At 38.6% G+C, this 18,612-nt stretch overlaps 1 long non-coding RNA gene across 2 annotated transcripts; it reads right to left on the bottom strand.

The window, feature by feature from the left end:
• Positions 1–11,707: 11,707 nt before the first annotated feature.
• Positions 11,708–13,074, bottom strand: LOC148033099 (uncharacterized). 2 transcript variants are annotated; one of them, XR_015691713.1, is made up of 2 exons: positions 12,554–13,074; positions 11,708–12,472 (listed from the first exon to the last, which is right to left on the bottom strand). It is a non-coding gene; the product is annotated as an uncharacterized LOC148033099 (long non-coding RNA). The 2 variants fall into 2 exon arrangements; XR_015691714.1 differs by having other exon boundaries at positions 11,708–12,464.
• Between the last annotated feature and the right edge of the window lie 5,538 nt (positions 13,075–18,612).

Raw genomic sequence — 18,612 nt, 5'->3', positions numbered from 1 at the left:
GTGTGTTTTGTGCAATCAATGAGATTGGAACATCATAAAAAGTGCTCACAACTATGCAGTTTGTGCTTGTTAAGACATAGCTGCTGACGGATATGAAGTGTACTGTGCATGAGAGAAGCTGCTATCATGCCTATGATCAATGATCACTCTTGGACTGACGACATTTGTGTTTCTTAAGATTGCTTTGAAGTAGTGGCCTTTTCCCTTTGTTAGCTGTGGTCCCATGAAATGGTGTTATATGCCTGATAATACTATGGGCAGAAGTTGGGCTTTTACTCAATCGGCTATTCTGTCAGCCTATAAACTCTCTTTGCCTCATTAATCCCTTGGGCTAGTCTCTGTCGCATGTGTGAGTCATGTAAAGGTCAACAAGAGTGTAAATGTGACATTCCATATTGGAGAAAAGGTCTGATTGGGCTGTCGCAAGCAATTTGGCGGTCGAACACAAGATTAGCTAGTAACTTGTACTTATAGAATAGTTTATCTTATATCGCACTTCAATCATTCAATTTGTTTGATAGAACTAGAAGTATGAGCTGTTTGATGCTCTATTCTTGATAATTTGTATCAAACAAAGAAATGAGTAAAATGTGTAAGTATCCTTGTATTAGTTTCTGAAAAATTATTATTGTAACTATTAGAAATGGGACTATCTAATTATCCCTAAAGAAAGCCTGGGCTTCCCCTAAGATTTGAGGCTTATCAAAATCAGTTAGAAAGACTTTTTGACCTAATTTTTACTTGATCCTTGCAGTATTTATGTTTTTTATTTGCTGTTTGGCTTGAGACACATTTCTGGAGATCCATAAACGCGTGGGATGCTGTCTTTAATGTGCAGGATATGGATAGGGATATGCCCCTTGCATTTTTTTGCATAGTTGTTGTGTAGATGATGGCTCTTTAGCTCTAATACCTCTGCTGAAAGTTCGGACATCGATTGGGATCCATGTGGCATTCGTAAAGTTTGAGGTGCATGTTATCTCCTTAAATAGCTTCACCCTTTTACAAGGCTTGATCTGCAGAAGAATTTAGAATCCCTTTTGATGAGGTGTATGTTCTCTCCTTAAATGTCTTCACCCTTTTACAAGGCTTGATCTACAGAAGAATTAGAATCCCTTTTGATGAGGGTTAGATATAGGTCACTAGTCAATAGGGACAAGATGAAATGTTGTGCTTGTGAGGGGGCAACCAGTGTGGCCACTAGATATTTCTGGTATACATTGCTTAAAATTGTCAAAGTCTATTGCATGTGCTTTAGAGCTTTGCATAGTAAGTTGTCATTTGCATGGAGTTGCTTGTTCATCTTGTGTTTCATGTAGAAGGGTATTCTTTGTGCCATCTTCGCAACACTTCTAGTGCTTATAAGGCAATGATTCTATCCAAATTTATTCGAAAACCTTTTCATATTCTCAAAAAAATTCATCAAGAGGAAGTTTCAAATACGTGTTAACATTATCCTTAAGGAGATTTTGACAACCGATGTAATTGTAGGTAGCGGCCTCGCCTCCCCACTGACAATGCGTATTGGAAGCTATCACCTTTAGGTTCCTGGCTCTTGCTTGTTAGGATGGTCTCTCTCCTTGCTTGGCTCAGATTTGATATTTGTGTTGTCGCTTTTGTTGCATTTGACAAAAGCAGGCTAGTCAAATGGTGACATTGCCCCTCAAGCACCACTTCAGCAAGAGCAAGATAGCCATTCAAGTTGAATTAACAAAGTGCCCAGCTAGTTCTTTTGTTCCTTTTTAGGAGGGTTTCAGACGCATCATCTGGATGGCAAATGCTGAAAGGGCTGTCAACTGATTTGGCAAATGTTGATTCGCTGTTCAATGCTAAAAAGCTGTCTCCATGTCGGTAAAAGTGGGTCGCCTTAATATGGCGTAGCTCTGTTACAAATGGCTGTGCAGCTAGTTGGAAGGCTACACGTTGTTCAGTTGGCCAATAGAAATAAGATTCTGTTACTTTTTTTTCAAGAAGAATACTAGAAAAAGGTAGGGGTTCAGCCCCTATTGTACTGCACCTCCACATGTGTAAGAAGCTCGGTGCATCACTGTGCCTCCCCATGTATAAGAACAGCATAATAGAAGCTCAGTTGCGTCATCACTGTGCCTTTGCTTAAGAAATCTGCACATTGTAGCCTACACAATTCGTTGCACCCACACACACAATAGTGAGTAAATGCATCATCTACTCTTCAACGTGTTTGTTCATTTCAGCTTGCATAGATTCCATGCATCAATCATACCCCAATTAGAAGTCCATCACACATTCTTCAAACATGTCCATTGTAGCCTGCACAAACTCTCTGTACAACAGTAGTTAGAGATTCATCACACACACAAATCAACTCTTTAACATCCATCACCCATTCTTCAAATCTGTCTATTGCTCCCTGCACCACAGCAGTTGGAGATCCGTTACACACATAAGTATACACATAGGTTATGGGCCCACAATACCATTAGCACCTGCTGCGTAACTCACTCTTCCAACACTATAATTTCATCTCTCCCTAAAAAAAAACCCCGCTTACATAACAACACGCAACAGTACAGAGAAGTTGTTATGAAACACTGACAAGTTTAACGGTGACAACTTCCCTCTATGGAAGTGGCGAATGCAAATGATATTGCAACTGAAAGACGTGTGGGAGATTGTCAGCGGAGGAGAATTCCGACTAGATGCCAGCTAATGAGGAGCAAGTTGAGCATGCGCTAGAGTACCAGGAAACAGAGCATCTGACATATGTGCTCGTCTGCTCAAGCCTCGGAGATGGAGCAACAATCGAGATGAAGCATGCCAAGACCTCGAAGGAGGCGTGGGATACCCTATCCACAAATTACAATTCAAGAAAGCTCGCCAACATCCTGAGGCTCAAGAAAGAACTAATGGCAACAAGGATAAGATGTGGGATCAGATCACCAAGTTTAGAAGCATAGCATATCTTGTAGTCTTAAGTCACCTTGGATGGCCGTGAAGAATCAATAAATTGCGAGTCACTAGCTGCCCGATTGGAACAAGAAAGAGCAACTACACAACCTTGAAGAACCCAAGTTTGAGGAGAGAGCCTACATGGCCAAGGCCTAGGGCACTACAATCATCTAGAAATGGAATGGCAATTAGTATCCCACCAGCACTATGAAAAGGTTCCACAAGATGTGGTTTGCTTCTATTGCAAGGGGAAAGGACACATTGCTAGAGGATGTGCCAAGAAGATGGCATATTTCAAGAAAAGGAATGGGAAAAGAGGCAATATTGCAGCAATAGAAGCCCATGTAGCCTCGATGGCTTTTACTATAGATGAAGAAGATTACCAATCAATTCAGGAGCATTGTGACTATAACACAAGATGCACACATTGTTATTGTTCCAATGATGCTCTCTCATTTTGTTGCCCAAGATGATTCAAATTTTTATGTGTCGTACCAAGTTGTAGCAAAGGGTTTTAATGATGTTTTTCTATAAGCCATAGTTTTTCCTTTTTTAAAAGTCTTGAGGGATGCCTTGTGACTTTGTTTTTGCGTAGCGTCCATTGATGCTAATGAGAACAATGCATTTTTATCATAAAACTACACTACACTTGTTCATGAAAACAACATGCGATACTTCGTAATTACATATTTTAAAACAATAACAATACTTCAAAAAATAAAAAAAAACTAAATGAAATGAGAAAACATGTTATATAGCATGTTGAAGAGTTGACACAAAATATTCAGTTTGTTGGAGTTTTACGTTTTCATTTTTTTCAGTACGTTTGAAAGTTCGTTACGCTTTCGTTTTCGCCATACGTTCAAAAGATCGTTAACAATAACAGTACTTTAAAAACTTAAAAAAAAAATAAATGAAATGAGAAAACATGCTATATAGCATGTCGAAGAGTTGGCATAAATCTCTTCGTAATTAAATAATTATGGGAAAATATGCCATTTTTTCGTTCATTCAAAATATCTTGTTTATTGAAGTTTTACATTTTCGTTTTTTTCAGTATGTTTGAAAGTTCGTTACGCTTTCGTTTCGCCATATGTTCAAAAGATCGTTATCAATAATAGTACTTCCAAAACTTAAAAAAAAAAACTAAATGAAATGAGAAAACATGCTATATAGCATGTCGAAGAGTTAGCACAAATCTCTTCGTAATTAAATAATTATGGGAGAAGGTGCCATTCCCCCATCCATTCAAAATATCCGGTTGGTTGAAGTTTTACGTTTTCATTTTTTTCAATATGTTCGAAAGTTTGTTATGCTTTCGTTTTCGCCATACGTTCAAAATATCATTTTCTTTCATTTTCGTTTCACTACTATTTAACTAATCTTAAAAAGAATGAACGACGAAGATTTGAATCTAACCTTTTGTCTTGCAAACGTGATGACCAAGGAATTGACGTATGCGTCTCCACACACTTGTGTACGACCTTCCTCTCTCCATAAATAAGAGACTAATTTCGTAATGAAGAGAATGGCCCATACTACTTAAGTCTCCTCCCTTTATATGGCTTAAGGCTTCCCAAATTTAAGCTTTTTAAAGCTTTTGTAGTTTACAAACTTGAAAAGCCTAAAAGCTTTCAAACGTTTAAGTTTTTCTTAAAAAGCTTTTCTTTAATTTTGGGTGTACACTTATTTTTTCATTCTTTATTTCAAAAAAATAAACAAAAAAGATAATTACAAAATGTCACATAACTGCAGTTGTAAAAACACACACACACACACACACACACACACAGAGTGTGTGTGTGTGTGTGTGTGTGTGATAACCCTAACCATTACCCATATGCTATCTCTATTTATTTTTAACTTTCATTATCATGTTTTTTTCTTTTATCGGTCTTCTATTTGGTAGTGGATCTCTGTTTCATGCTTCGCGTGGCTTCATGTGTTCTTTTGCAAATTCATAGACCTTGTGTTCAAATTGTGCCATTAGACCTTGCGGGTGTGCACCTACACTACCAGATTGCTTTCTTTCCCTCCTCCACATGCACCCTAACACACACATATAATTTTTAATTAAACTCAACTCACTGTTGCACCCCACAAAATTAACACATTGGGCCCTACTTGCTTTAATTAAAATCACCCCCTTGAACCCTCGTCACTATTGTAGGTGCACATTGCATTATCAGCCACTTAATTTTTAAATAAAATGAGCCATGCCATTCACATGTGCATGTGTACACGCACTAGATAAACACATTAAATTGTAATTTAAATTAACCTTTGCCATCATGCATGCATGCACTTTGCACCAAACATAATCTAATTGTTATAATAAACTGCATTGTAGAGACTTGTTGAGTTTGTTGTGTTGGAGTGGGGTTGGAATGCATTTAATTGCAATTCACCTTGCATTAGCGGGTTACTTTAATAACAAAGTGAATGCTTAATCATCAATCAATAAAAGGAATCCGTTAGCTCTCTACACTCATTGCACCACATCTTTAGGAATGCCAAACTATGCAAACGGGGATGGGGTTCAGTTGTGTCGAGTCTGGTCTTCTACTATCTATTCTGTCCCCCCTACCTTCCTTGATTTTTGATTATTAGGTTCACATATGAGTTTGGTTCTATATGGTTTGGTTTGTGTTTAGGTAATAGTGTACTTGCTTTTTTTCCCCCTTTTGCATGCTTGATTACAGGGTTTAGGGTGCACGTATGCTTGCACATTATAATGCTTTCAGTTATACATGTGTGTAGGTCATGTCTAATTTTTTCCTGTAGGATTGTGGATTGCTTGGGAATATTTTGTCACATCTTTTTCATCGTCAATCTTTTTTGTATTCTTGCTCAGTTGTGTTTTTGTTGTTTTGTAGAAACTTTCCCTTGGGTGTTTCCTTGTGTGTGTATGTGTTGGGGGGGGGGGGGGGGGGGGGGGAGAGGACTGAATGGCACTCCCGATAGTGGTTTAGCATGTCCCACTACCGGTCCATGATTACTTTCTAATGTTGGAGGCTAATTGTATTTGTGGTGCACGTCTCCGTGAGTTCATGTTTCTCACGTTTTCGCCTATTGATGCTACCCTTTGCTATTCCGTCCTATCCCCTCATAAATGGCAGATAGGCTTGGTTTTTCAATATGACTTTCACTTGTCTCTTGCCACTATCAGTGATGCCTTGTCCTTGCCACTCTCTGCTTCCATCCATGCCCAATGCAATTGAATTATTTTAGTGGAGTGGATTGTCGCCATACTGCAAAAGGAAACAGTTACTCCTTTGATGGCTAGCAAAGTTCTTAGTAGTTTTGGAGTCTTAGTGGTTGTTATCTCTAACTTTCTCTAGAAATAGTTATGCCTATTCCTTTAGGATATGTTTATGCAAACCCGTACCCAAGTACTTATCTAAACAGCTCTTCACCGCTTCTATCAAGATTCTAGATGGCACTCAATTTAACTAGGTGTCTATCCTGTTGACCAAGGATCAACACTTCTAGAAGGTCTAGAAAGGGCAGGGAGTGATATTACATGCAGGGTTCTTCCTATCCTTTCTTCTATTGCTTCTCTTGCACAGGTTCTTGCTCCTATTGCCTCTATAATCTCTCTTCATGCATTCCTCTCTTGTGTCTATTTGCAGCACAACGGGATGGGCAGCTTGATCCTCAAACTCCTCAATCTTTACAAGCGATGATAGCTAGACCGATGCTTCCACAGATGGTTTCTAGTGTCTAGGCTTCCTTAGCGATAGCTATTACTTCATGCCTTCAATCTATGTACACATGAGTTTACACATCATTGCAAGACAAGGTTGATTCCTTGACACGTTAGCTTAGTATGGCTTTGGAGGATTTAGCTTCAGAGAAGGCTATCCTTACTAATATCCATAAACAAATGGCCAAGGCTGCTACTCTTATGGATTCATATAAAGCTTATATTCAAGAATCGAAAGCCCAATTAGTAGAGTCTTAAGCCACTAGTGCTTCTCTTATTGTGGAGGGGATCATGCTCTTTCAGAGATGCTTGCTTTGGCTACAAAACTTGGTACTTTTGAGGGTGAGTTACAATAGACACATGCTACTATTGAGTCATAACAGAAGACCATCCAAGACTCACAGAGTCATGTGGTTGAGCTTTCTATTCCTCCTACTCCTTGGTGGCTTTTGAGTTGCTATCCGTGGGGGTAATATCGCTTATCTTCAATAGCCAAGCAAGGATTTGTATTTCTTTTTGCGATAAGTTGGAGTGGTTATAGCAAGGCTTGCATGAGAATTTCCTTCATTACGTTGATATTGTCTCTCCTCCACCCTACTTTTGGATCAAGTATCAAGAGTAACGATATGCTCTTTATATGTCTCTTAGCATTGTTGATCTTGAGCCCCCCCACTGATGGTCAGCACAATCCTTAGTCTTCTAATTTGTTGAAATCAAGTATTGATAGAGCAATGGATAATATTATCAGTCATGAGGCAGATTTGGTTTTTTAAATGTATAAATGGGGTGATATTCTAATTCCATATGAGAAGGATATGAATCTCTATGTGGGGGATGTCATCCTTCAAGCTACTTTGTATGTGAACTCTATGAAGTTGGCTTTATCTGAGGACAATTAGAAGTATGCCCAACATACCACATGGTGTCATGAATGCCATTGGTATCTGCCTATTGATAATTTTGTGTTGGTCAAGTGTCATCTAAGGGATACCCTTTTACAAATATGATATCTAGCCTTTTCAAACTTCTGTGCTTACCCATATTACTTCCCATCCCTCCTTTCATTGATACCATTTTCCAAGCCTTTCATTATTGTCATTATTTTTATGCAACAAATTCTTTCATAGATATTACTTATCAAATGATTCATTACCTTCCTCTATATATCAACTTGCTTACTTCTTGTCTTGATTCTATTCGTCTTTTATCTTTTACCCCTGCTATGTGAAAAGAGAGGGGGAGAGATCCACAACGGAGAGTGGATGGCATGGGATATGGAGGCTCAAGCTCTCTTCATGTTCATCTTCTTCTTCTTCCTTCTTCCATTCTCATAGTCACACACAAGTGGTATCCTCAAAGTGATAGATACCCTCAACTTAAGGACACTTTACATATGCTTGTACTTTAGATACATACAACCATAGGATATGACTTAGGATATGTCATATTTATCAACACTCCCCCTCAAGCTCAGAATGAGCTTGCACACATAAGACTCCAAGTGCACTCTTGAAGAACTCAAACTTATCTTTACCTAATGCTTTGGTAAAGATATCAGCAACTTGGTCATTTGTTTTGACATGGACCAAGTCAATCTCGCCATCAATGACTTTTTCTCTAATGAAGTGATAGTGCACTTCTATGTTTTTTGTCCTTGCATGGTAGACTGGGTTCTTTGCCAACATAATGCTACTAACATTGTCACAATACATAATGATTCCACCATCAATCTATATCCCCATGTCCTATAAGATCAAACGCAGCCATGTCTGCTCACATGCTGCCAATGCAATGCCTCTATACTCTGCTTCAGTGCTTGATAGAGCAACTGTAGGTTGCTTCTTACTGCTCCAACTTACCATGGCTGATCCAAATGAGAATGCATAGCTACTAGTAGATCTTCTATCCATAGAGCTACCTGCCCAGTGCGCATCTGAGTATCCAAACAATGTAGGCTTGATTCCTTTTTCATAAAACAAGCCAAATCCAGTTGTCTTATTCACATATCTAAGAACTCTTCTCACTACATCCAAATGTGATTTGCATGGTTTCTGCATAAATTGACTTATCAATCCAACAACATAACTCAAGTCTGGTCTTGTAATGGTCAAGTAGATAAGACTACGGACTATCTTTCTGGACATAGTGACATCCTTAACCTAAGATCCATCATCCATCAACTTAACATTTTGATCCAATGGTCAATCAACCGGTTTGCATCCTGTCATGCCATATTTTTCCAACATCTTCAATGCATATTTCCTTTGTATCAGCCATATACCATGAGGTGTGTCAATAACCTCAATACCCAAGAAATATCTCAACAAACCAAGGTCCTTTATATCAAACTCTTTATGTAACCCATGCTTGACTTCAGTAATCTCCTTCTCAAGTGTATCTGTAATAATGAGATCATCAACATAGATGACAACAACAACCATATCATCTTCTGTATGCCTCACATAAAGTGAACAATCAGTTTTGCTCTGCTGAAATCCCATACTACATAAGAATTTGTTGATTCTATCACACCATGCTCTTGGTGCTTGCTTCAGTCCATAGAAATCCTTCTTCAACCTGCATACATAATGTGGGTATTTTGGATCCGCATAGCCCTCTGGTTGATCCATGTACACTTCCTCTTCTAAGTTTCCATTCAAAAATGCATTTTCCACATCCATTTGATAAAGCTTCTAACCATAGATAGAAGCCAAAGCAATTACCGATCTCACTGTCGTCATTTTAGCTACTGGACTGAATATTTCTTCATAGTCCAAACCATAAGTTTGTGCATATCCTTTTGCAACCAGCCTTGCTTTATACCTCTCAAGAGAACCATCCGACTTACATTTGACCTTATAAACCCATTTACATCCAATGGATTTCTTGCCATGAGGTAGTTTCACCAAATCCCATGTCTTGTTTTTCCTAAGTGCATCCATCTCTTCATCCATTGCTTGTCTCCACTCTTTGCTCTCTACTACTTCTTCAAAGCAAGTAGGCTCCACATGTTGTACATAAGAAACCATGTATGCATAATGCATCTTCATGAACCCATTATAAGTCAATCTATCAACTGGATACCTTACCCTTTTTGACCTTCTCAATTGAGGTGCACTACCATGTGTCTCATCTGATCTAGCATGTGGTGGCACATACTTTCCTACAGTTCTAGTGCCAGGTGTTTTAACATGCGGAATGCCATACTCATCATCTATAGATTCATCTTCTGAACTTTTAGCCATAGGTCTCTTTCCTTTTGCAACTTCTGCACTCCTTTGTGCATTTCTCAATCTACCACTCTATGGACTGTAGCTGCCACTGCTTTCCACATTCTCTTGAGGTCCTGAAGTATCTTCCACATGCTGATTTTCAGCCTCGTTGTTTGCTGAAATTTTCATTCCATAGCCATCATCATCATTGCTTTCATAGGAATCAACATCCATTGCAATTTTGGGCTTGTACCATGATTCATATTCACTGAATTTGACATCCCTGCTTATGTATACTTCCTTACTCACTGGACCATAGCATCTGTATCCTTCTTCTCATCAGTATATCCAAGGAAAATGCATTTTGCAGCCTTAGGTTCCATATTCTTTCTCAAATCATCCGGAACATGAACATAACAAACACATCCAAAGTCTCTAAGATATGCAACAATGGGTGTCCTGCCATACATTCTCTCATATGGTGACATATTATGAGTCAAGGCTGTAGGTGTTCTATTCATAATGTGAACTCCAGTATGGACTGCTTCTGCCCAATATGACAATGGCATGTTTATTTGGTTCATCATTACCCTTGCAACCTCTGCAATAATCCAATTCTTCCTTTCAGCCACACCATTTTGCTGAGGTGTGTACCTGCATGCCAATTGCCTTTTGATACCATGATCTCTCAAGAAGTCACAAAACTCATATGACATGTACTCTCCACTATTATCTGACCTCAAACATTTTATGTAGCATCCAAATTGCTTTTCAGCCATAGATTTAAATTCCAGGAACTTTTCAAATGCTTCACTTTTATGCTGCATAAAGTACACTCAAGTCATTTTGCTAAAATCATCGATGAAAGTGACATAGAATCTACATCTTCCACTCATGGAAACATTTTGACATGGGCCCCAAATATATGAGTGTATTATTTCCAAAGGATAGCTGCTTATTCTCCCCCTCTTTGGAAATGGCAATCTAGACTACTTGCCAAATTGACAAGCCTCACATACATGATCAAAATTCACATATCCAAAATGCGGTAGACCATAGACTATCTGTTTCGATTGCATTTGCTTCAATATTTGCAAATTAACATGAGCAATCCTTCTATGCCATAATTCCACATCCTTATCTTGCCCATGTCCTCTCTCAACATACATAGAGTTTTGAATCACTGGAGTACCTGCATCCAAAGCAAACAATCTCCCTTTCTTTCTACCATGAGCAATCACCTTGCCAGTTCTCCCATTATGGAACTCTTCAATGAAACATCCAAACTTATTGAATCTCACTTGCAATCCTTGATTTGTCATTTGACCAACCGATGCTAAGTTCTTAGTTATTGTGGGCACATAAAGTACATCACCAAGCTTGTTCTCAATCCCATCTTTAGTAACAAGTGGCACACTACCAATGCGAGTAATTTTATGTAAAGTATTATCACCAGTGGCAACATATTCCTCATTCTGCATTTGCTCCTTGCTATCAAACCACTCAGCATGATGAGTCATGTGGTTTGTAGCTCCTGAATCCAAAAACTAGTCATTCTCACGAAGAGGGTGAGTCATGCTTCCAAGCACATGCTCCATAGCAAATAGGTGATCTCTAGGCGATCCTCTTCTTCCTTGTCCAATTCTTGTACGCTTTCTTTTGCTCTTTAGTTGGATGTTCAGGAACTTCTAGACATTCATCATCACCTGTTATGAGGTTTCCATAGACCTCTACCCATTAAAAAATTCTCCATCCTGTAAGACCAAACACTATAGTTGTCTTTGGTCAATTTGTCTCCCATGATCCGAGTGATCTGTGTTGTGTCAAACATTATGACTGCTACAAATTTAGAAAAAACAACAATACAAGTTGTCCACAAATGGTATTCAGCATCATGCATCAATCCGGAACATCAATGATCCAATTTGAGACAAAAAAAAAACATAAAAAATAGCCCAAAATTGCATGGGTTCACAACAAAAGTTGGTAGAGGATGTTAAGCTTGAAGGACCAACTGTCACTGTACCATCTTATACTAGGCCTCCCTCCAAAAAATGATGATGACCTGAGCAATGCAGACAATTGGATGCTTGCCGGAAGAAAAAAAAGGGATGCTGTTGGGATGCTACCTCTTCCTTGTGATAATCCATGTGTAGGAGAGCAACTAACCATACAGTGGAGGGTTGAAAGGCTTAAAGAAGGATTTCACAAGTCTGCCAATGCAAGAGCGACAAAAGAAATGAATGGATATATACATGGTGCAGAGGATACAGAAGAAATGGTTTATGAGATTGATGCAAACACATTTGATGTGCTAGTTGGTGAGCTTGGCACACTCGCGAAGTTGAACCAGTGGTCAACCAATGCAGAGACATGAGCTCAACTAGTGCAGACAGGGCCATCAATTGTTGTACCTGGGCTTATAGGTTGTAGAAGTGGGTCTGATCTAGGAGCAATAGGTGACAACTTAACTAGCACTGCTGCATATGACTAGATGTATAACTTGCAGATGTTGGAAGTTGCCTTTCTAAAGTTACCTTTGCCAAAGGACTCTGAACAATCAAGAGGTAACACACGTAGACATCCAGCCATGACACCTTCATACTATCCTCAAGCTCCTGCAAAACTTATAAATAATCCAGTCTTTTGGGAGCGGCTTGATACAGATGTTTTGTTTTTTTTCTTTTACTACCAATAGGGTACATACCAGCAATATCTAGCTGCCAGGGAAGTGTACTTTGACTTCAACCTTGTTCACGATGATTTTCAACATGGTGTCGGAGGATCAAAATAGAATTCACCTTCTGCAGCTACCAGTATTTGCAAAAGATCAAATTCTGGCCGTTGAAGTGCTTTGGGCTTCCCAAATGAAAATGATGCGCTTTTAGAACGTGAGCTCTATGGAATTGTTAACAGAGCTATTGGACTGCTTATTGTGGCAAAGAATAGATTGTAACAGCTCTTTCGGCAGCATTTGGCTCAAGTCTAATGCTTATTCTCTCAGCAAGAGTCGCAATCACTTGGAAGATTATCCATCTTAAAATCATGAATCCTTAACGAGGGAAAATGACTGGTCAACAATGACTGAGCCAAGTGAATTTGAGGACCAACTCTCTTGGCAAGATTCTCTTGCTGTTGTACGAAATGCAACTTAGGTGGTAGCTCTAATTCGTGCAACTTTCAGGGCACTTCCCTCTGACAAGAGGTAGGAGTCTATTGAAGTTGGACAGGCACTTCCCTTTGACAAGAGGTAGGAGTCTATTGAAGTTGGACAGGCACATGTTGAATGTTACATGAAATGGGGGCTTGCCTAGAAAGGCTGTAGTCTCCAGTAATCAACCTTCAATTCCAACCGAGGTCATAGAACCATCTCGCCCATCAGCAAGAAAATACATTCCAACAAGTCTCAGGACTCCCTCAGCATAGCGATGCTTTGATACCAAATGAAAAGAGAGGGGGAGAGATCCGCAACGGAGAGTGGATGGCATGAGATATGGAGGCTCAAGCTCTCTTCATGTTCATCTTCTTCTTCTTCCTTTTTCCATTCTCACAGTCACACACAAGTGGTATCCTCAAAGTGATAGATACCCTCAACTTAAGGACACTTTACATACGCTTGTACTTTAGATATATACAACCATAGGATATGACTTAGGATATGCCATATTTATCAACACTATGGCCCCCAAATTCCTACCTTTACTTCATGTCCCTTTATCACTAATCACACCTTTTCTCCTACCCTTTCAAATCCCCCTCCGATTGAACCCTTGTTCCTTCTACCTTTTTTGTAGAATCCCTCTAACTCCTTTTATCATTTTTTGCTCTCTTTCCCACACCCCTTTCCCTTCAGTTATCCAATTTCTACATTTTTTTCTTTCCTACTCTCCATTGTTCCTCCCTTATTCCCCTTCCTCGGTTAGAATAATGTAATACTCTTCTTCCACCACAGATAGTTCTTAATACACTTGACTTTGATAGTGATATCCTCTGTCAATAGCAATGGATGTTGCATGATTCATTGATAAGACCAATTTTTGGTCTATCATTTTTGGTTCCTAGGTTACTCCTATGACCTATTCAAAATCTTATCTTTAGGTTGCTCAAGTGCATAGTGGATGCCTCTATGAGATTAGGGAACAAATCTATTGGCACTTGGCTTTTATGCACCAATAGTCACATATCAGTACTTGCAAGCCCTTTTCATATTTGATTATCAATCCTCATGAGGGTGTCCTATTTGTAGTTTCTCTAGAATGCCCCCCTCTTTTGTTGATGAGAATTGAGTTGGAGAGAGATTAAAGGTGAGCATGCAATTTAAGAAGAAGCACTTGCATCCTAGCAAGCATGTTGTTGTATCTTAGTTCTTATGCCAATTTAGTATCTTAGTTCTTATGCCAATTTAATATACTTTTCCTTTTTGGGGGCTTTTTCCATTTAGACTATTGTGTCTCTCTTGTCTCTATGTGTATGTGTATGTGTTTCTTTGTATCTGTGTGGATGTATTTTGTTTTTGTGTGTGTGTGCGCGCGCGCGCGTGTGTGATCCTCTTCGAATTTATGGATTTTTTTGGAGGATTGTGCAAGTTGGAGGATCATGGAAGTTAAAGATTCAGTTTACTGATGGAATTGGTTTTGAAGGTTAATAGTTTTCGAGAAGATATATCTGTTCTATTGAAGATAGATCCTTTACAAGTCTATGGGGCTACACTTTTATGATTTAATGGTTAATGGATACTCTATTTTCCTTTCATTTCATTATTAGACCTAGGTTGTTTTGAAGATGTGGTTGGGGTCGTGTCTTTGGTGTTGATTAGGTCAAGATCGAAGGATCATTAGCTAAAAGATTTGTTTATTCTACCTCTTTTCAAGGTTGCGGTGAGAGGACACTCCCTATCTAAGTGTGGAGATATGTTGAGTGTTGAAATGATTAGAATTTTGGATATTTTTGTTGTTTATTTAGAGGTAAATTTCTTGATTGTTGTATGTTTTTGTGATGTGTGATTCTTTTGTGAGTGGTTTGGATGAGTTTGGTTTGGATTGAATATCTTTTGTAGCTTGTTAAAGTTTTTCTTTGGTTTGTTATGCATTGATGAGCTTTGTTGGATTATTTTTTGGTTCTGATATGTAATGTTTGCCTTTGTTAAGATTTATTTTTGTTCTATTCAAGGATTTATGGTTGTGATTGAAAATATTTTGGATGGTTTTTGATTGGGTGGTATGGGTTTGGTTTGGACTATATGAGTTTTATTATTTTATATTGACATTTTGTAGCTTTAGTGAGCTCTTCATGCTTTTGTAGCCTTCTGTATGTCTATATGTGTTTTTGTTGATGGGTTCTCAGCTTGGGAAAGTTTTTTTTCTTTGGAAAGAGGGGAATAGACACTCTTTCTAGCTAGTTCAAGTGAAGAAAGTAGTAGTTGAAGACTTGGAGCGACAATGATAGTAGCTCATTGTGAAGAGACACTTTAGTGGTCATGATGCGTCTTCATATCAAATATGCCCTTTTTGGAGGGTGGCTCCATGATCAAGAGAGAGTTGTGAATTATTATTCCATTGCATCTTTATATGAGAGCATGTGACAGAGTGAATGTGAGAAAGAGAGTGTCATTTTTGGTCAATCTATTATATGTATGAGAGATTGTGAGATCATGAGAGAAAAAGACTATGGATACATTATTGAAGATATGATTTGCATACTATGTGATCATTTTCCATTCATATAATCTTGTCGATGGGTTTTTCTTCCTTGTGGTTTATTGAAATGAAGAATATTATGTGCTTGGCTAAATCTATTATTGTGGGAGATATATTCTATGATGTTATGTGAAGTTTTGTTCATGTTTTCCTTGTTTCATTCTATAAGAAGATGAAGAAGTTGCTTATTGATGCTATAAGATAGATTTTCTTGTAGTTCTTTTCTTGTTTTCTTGGTGTTCTCTCTCGATCTCCCTTTGAGTTCTCTATTCTTGTGTGTAAAGGTAAACAACACTTTATTACCAATCACTTGTCATGAGTGACCAGTGTGGTGAGAAGGCTACAAGAGTTGACGATCAACTCCTTGATGCTCATTTTTTTTATATTAACTAGGAATCTCAACTTCTTTAAGGCTGATCTTACACTTTATTAGGCTGGTGACATTATCTATGTCCTTGAGCAAGGATTATTGGAATGACCAATCCAAAAAGCTCAACTCACATGCCTCTTAATCAAGAATGACTCTACCAATTGATTGCTATTCAATTGTATCATCTAGAGCAGCATGATCTCCTCCAATGATGTGTTTTTGAGCATGGAATTGAGGATGTGTCATAAGAGGCACACGATGGCATTGTTGGAGGACACTTTGACATGACTGCCACAATAAGGAAATTTCTTCAATTCCAGTTATGGTGGGCAACTCTCTTTAAAGATGCAGCCTATTTGTTAAGTATTGTGATGAGTGCTAGAGAACAAAGTTACCCATATGGAAAGATAAGATGGAACTCATACCAGCAATCGCCTATCAAACTTTTGAAAAGTGAGGTATTGAATTCATTGGGACCCATTAGCTCAAATGTACAATACTGGTAGACTAAATATAGCCACAAATTGTATGACTAAATGGGTTGAGGCCAGGGCTACTTGTTAAAATGATACATGAACCACTACTCAGTTTCTTTGGGAATAATTGATCTCATGCTTTGGTTGCCCTATCAAGACTATCAGTGACCAAGGGATGCATGTCTTAATGAAGTAAATTGAACATTTTCCATCCACATCCCTTCTCATCCACAAGAAGTCTAGTCCTTACTATCCCAAAGCAAATGGCTAGGCAAAAGCCACAAACAATGTTCTTCTTAGCTCAAAGAGAGTGTCTCAACATCACACTGAGAATGGGATTATAAGCTCATGAAAAAAAAAGTTTAGGTCTATCGTATAGCTTACAAAATTGCCACGGTAGGGGAGAGCTACAAAAAAGACTGAATGAAACTCAAGAGGCATATAAGAAGTTACTTATGGAGTCTGAAGATTAGGTATAAAAACTCCAAAAAACACTAGAGGCAAAGGACTCCAAACTTTGAGGGAAAACTTTGGAGCTACAAGAAAAGGATTCGGCCATGAAGGCTAGGAGGGAGAAGATAGGCAGATTATGTAAACAACTGCTTGATGAAGGGAAAGCCTAAATGGAAGCACGAGCAAGTGGAAGTAAGAGAGGTACAAGTTATGGAGGATGGAGCAAGAGAGCGAGAGAGAGAGACTCAAGATTGGGAACTCCAACAGTCACAATATGTGACTGGCCTTTCCTTATTCATTAGTTACTTAAAGAATAAAGAATAAAGTAACAATGATGGGTGTCTACCACTTGCAATGTATAGGTGTGTAGCTCTACTACACATGTACATATACTACAAGTGTAGTGAATACACATGTGGCATAGGCACATGCACCTTTACCCTCAACAACCTTCGACTTAAAAGAAAACGTGCCTCTAGTGAGGAGAGAATAAGAAAAAAGTAACAAAGTGCAAATGGACATAGAGTACAATAGGATGAGAAAATATCTCATCTCATCCGACGCCCATCATCTTCCTAAGGAATGAAAAATGTTCCATTGAGAGACTTTTAGTGAATAGATCTGCAAGATTTTGGTCAGTTGAGATCTTGACAAGCACAATGGTCTTGTTCTCAATAACTTCTCTAATAAAGTGGTAATGCACCTCAATGTACTTTGTCTTCACATGGAAGATTAGATTCTTGGCCAATTGAATAGCACTCATAGAATTCGAATGCAGCATAGTGACCACATCATTAATACTAAGGTTTGCCACCAGATGGCGTAACCAGAGTGACTCTTTGCAATCCTTAGTGGCTACGACATACTCTGCCTTTGTAGTAGTAGATAGTGTCATGCATTTTTGCATGCTAGACATCCAAGAAATAGTATCTCTAGCAAAGGTGAAGACATAGAGAGGTGGAATTTCTACTTTCTATATGTCTTGTATAATCAAAGTTAGTGTACCCCATGACTCCTGTATCTTGGTCACCATAACATATGCACATATATACAATGCCCTTAATGTACCTCATGTTATCCTTTACGACATCCCAATGCAGCTTGCTAGGTGTAGCCATATAGTGTGTCACATCTCCCATTATAAATGCTATATCAGGACAAGTGGCTATCATGTCACACATCAAATTGCCCACTGCAGATGCATAAGGGATCTTGACCATCTCAGCCTTCTACTCATCAAACTATGGAAAAGCGGCCACTAACCTTCACATGAGATGGTAAAGGATAGCCACAATAGGCTTAACATCCAGCATATAGAACCACTCAAGGACCTTCTAGATGTAATCCTTGTGTGACAAGTAAAGGAACCCCTTAAAGTGATTATGCATGATGTGCATCCCAAGAATATGTGAGGCCTATTCCATGTCCTTCATCTCAAAGCTCTTCTTGAGGTGTTGTTTCAAGGCATCTAGCTTATCATGAGCTCTCCCAATAATCAACATATTATCCATATGGAGTACCAAAATCATAATGCTGCTATCACATGCCTTATTTATGTATAAATATGGATCCATATTAGTGTGGATATATACCTGTGAATGCATGAAATCATCAAACTTATGGTACCATTCTCTAGGTGCCTACTTAAGGCCATAAAGTCTCTTTCTCAACTTGCACACTAGGTGCTTCCTACCTTTTTCCTCAAAGCCCTTAGGTTGTTGTATATAAATCTCATCATGCAAGTTCTTATGTAAGAAATTCGTCTTTACAT

This window comes from Lygodium microphyllum, chromosome 8 (assembly GCF_053477565.2).
Source record: "Lygodium microphyllum isolate KBCC chromosome 8, Lygodium_microphyllum_v1.1.10, whole genome shotgun sequence".
In the NCBI taxonomy this organism is placed as follows: domain Eukaryota; kingdom Viridiplantae; phylum Streptophyta; class Polypodiopsida; order Schizaeales; family Lygodiaceae; genus Lygodium; species Lygodium microphyllum.
The sequence above is the reverse complement of the archived record's forward strand: the minus strand, read 5'-3'. Positions and strand labels throughout refer to the sequence as shown.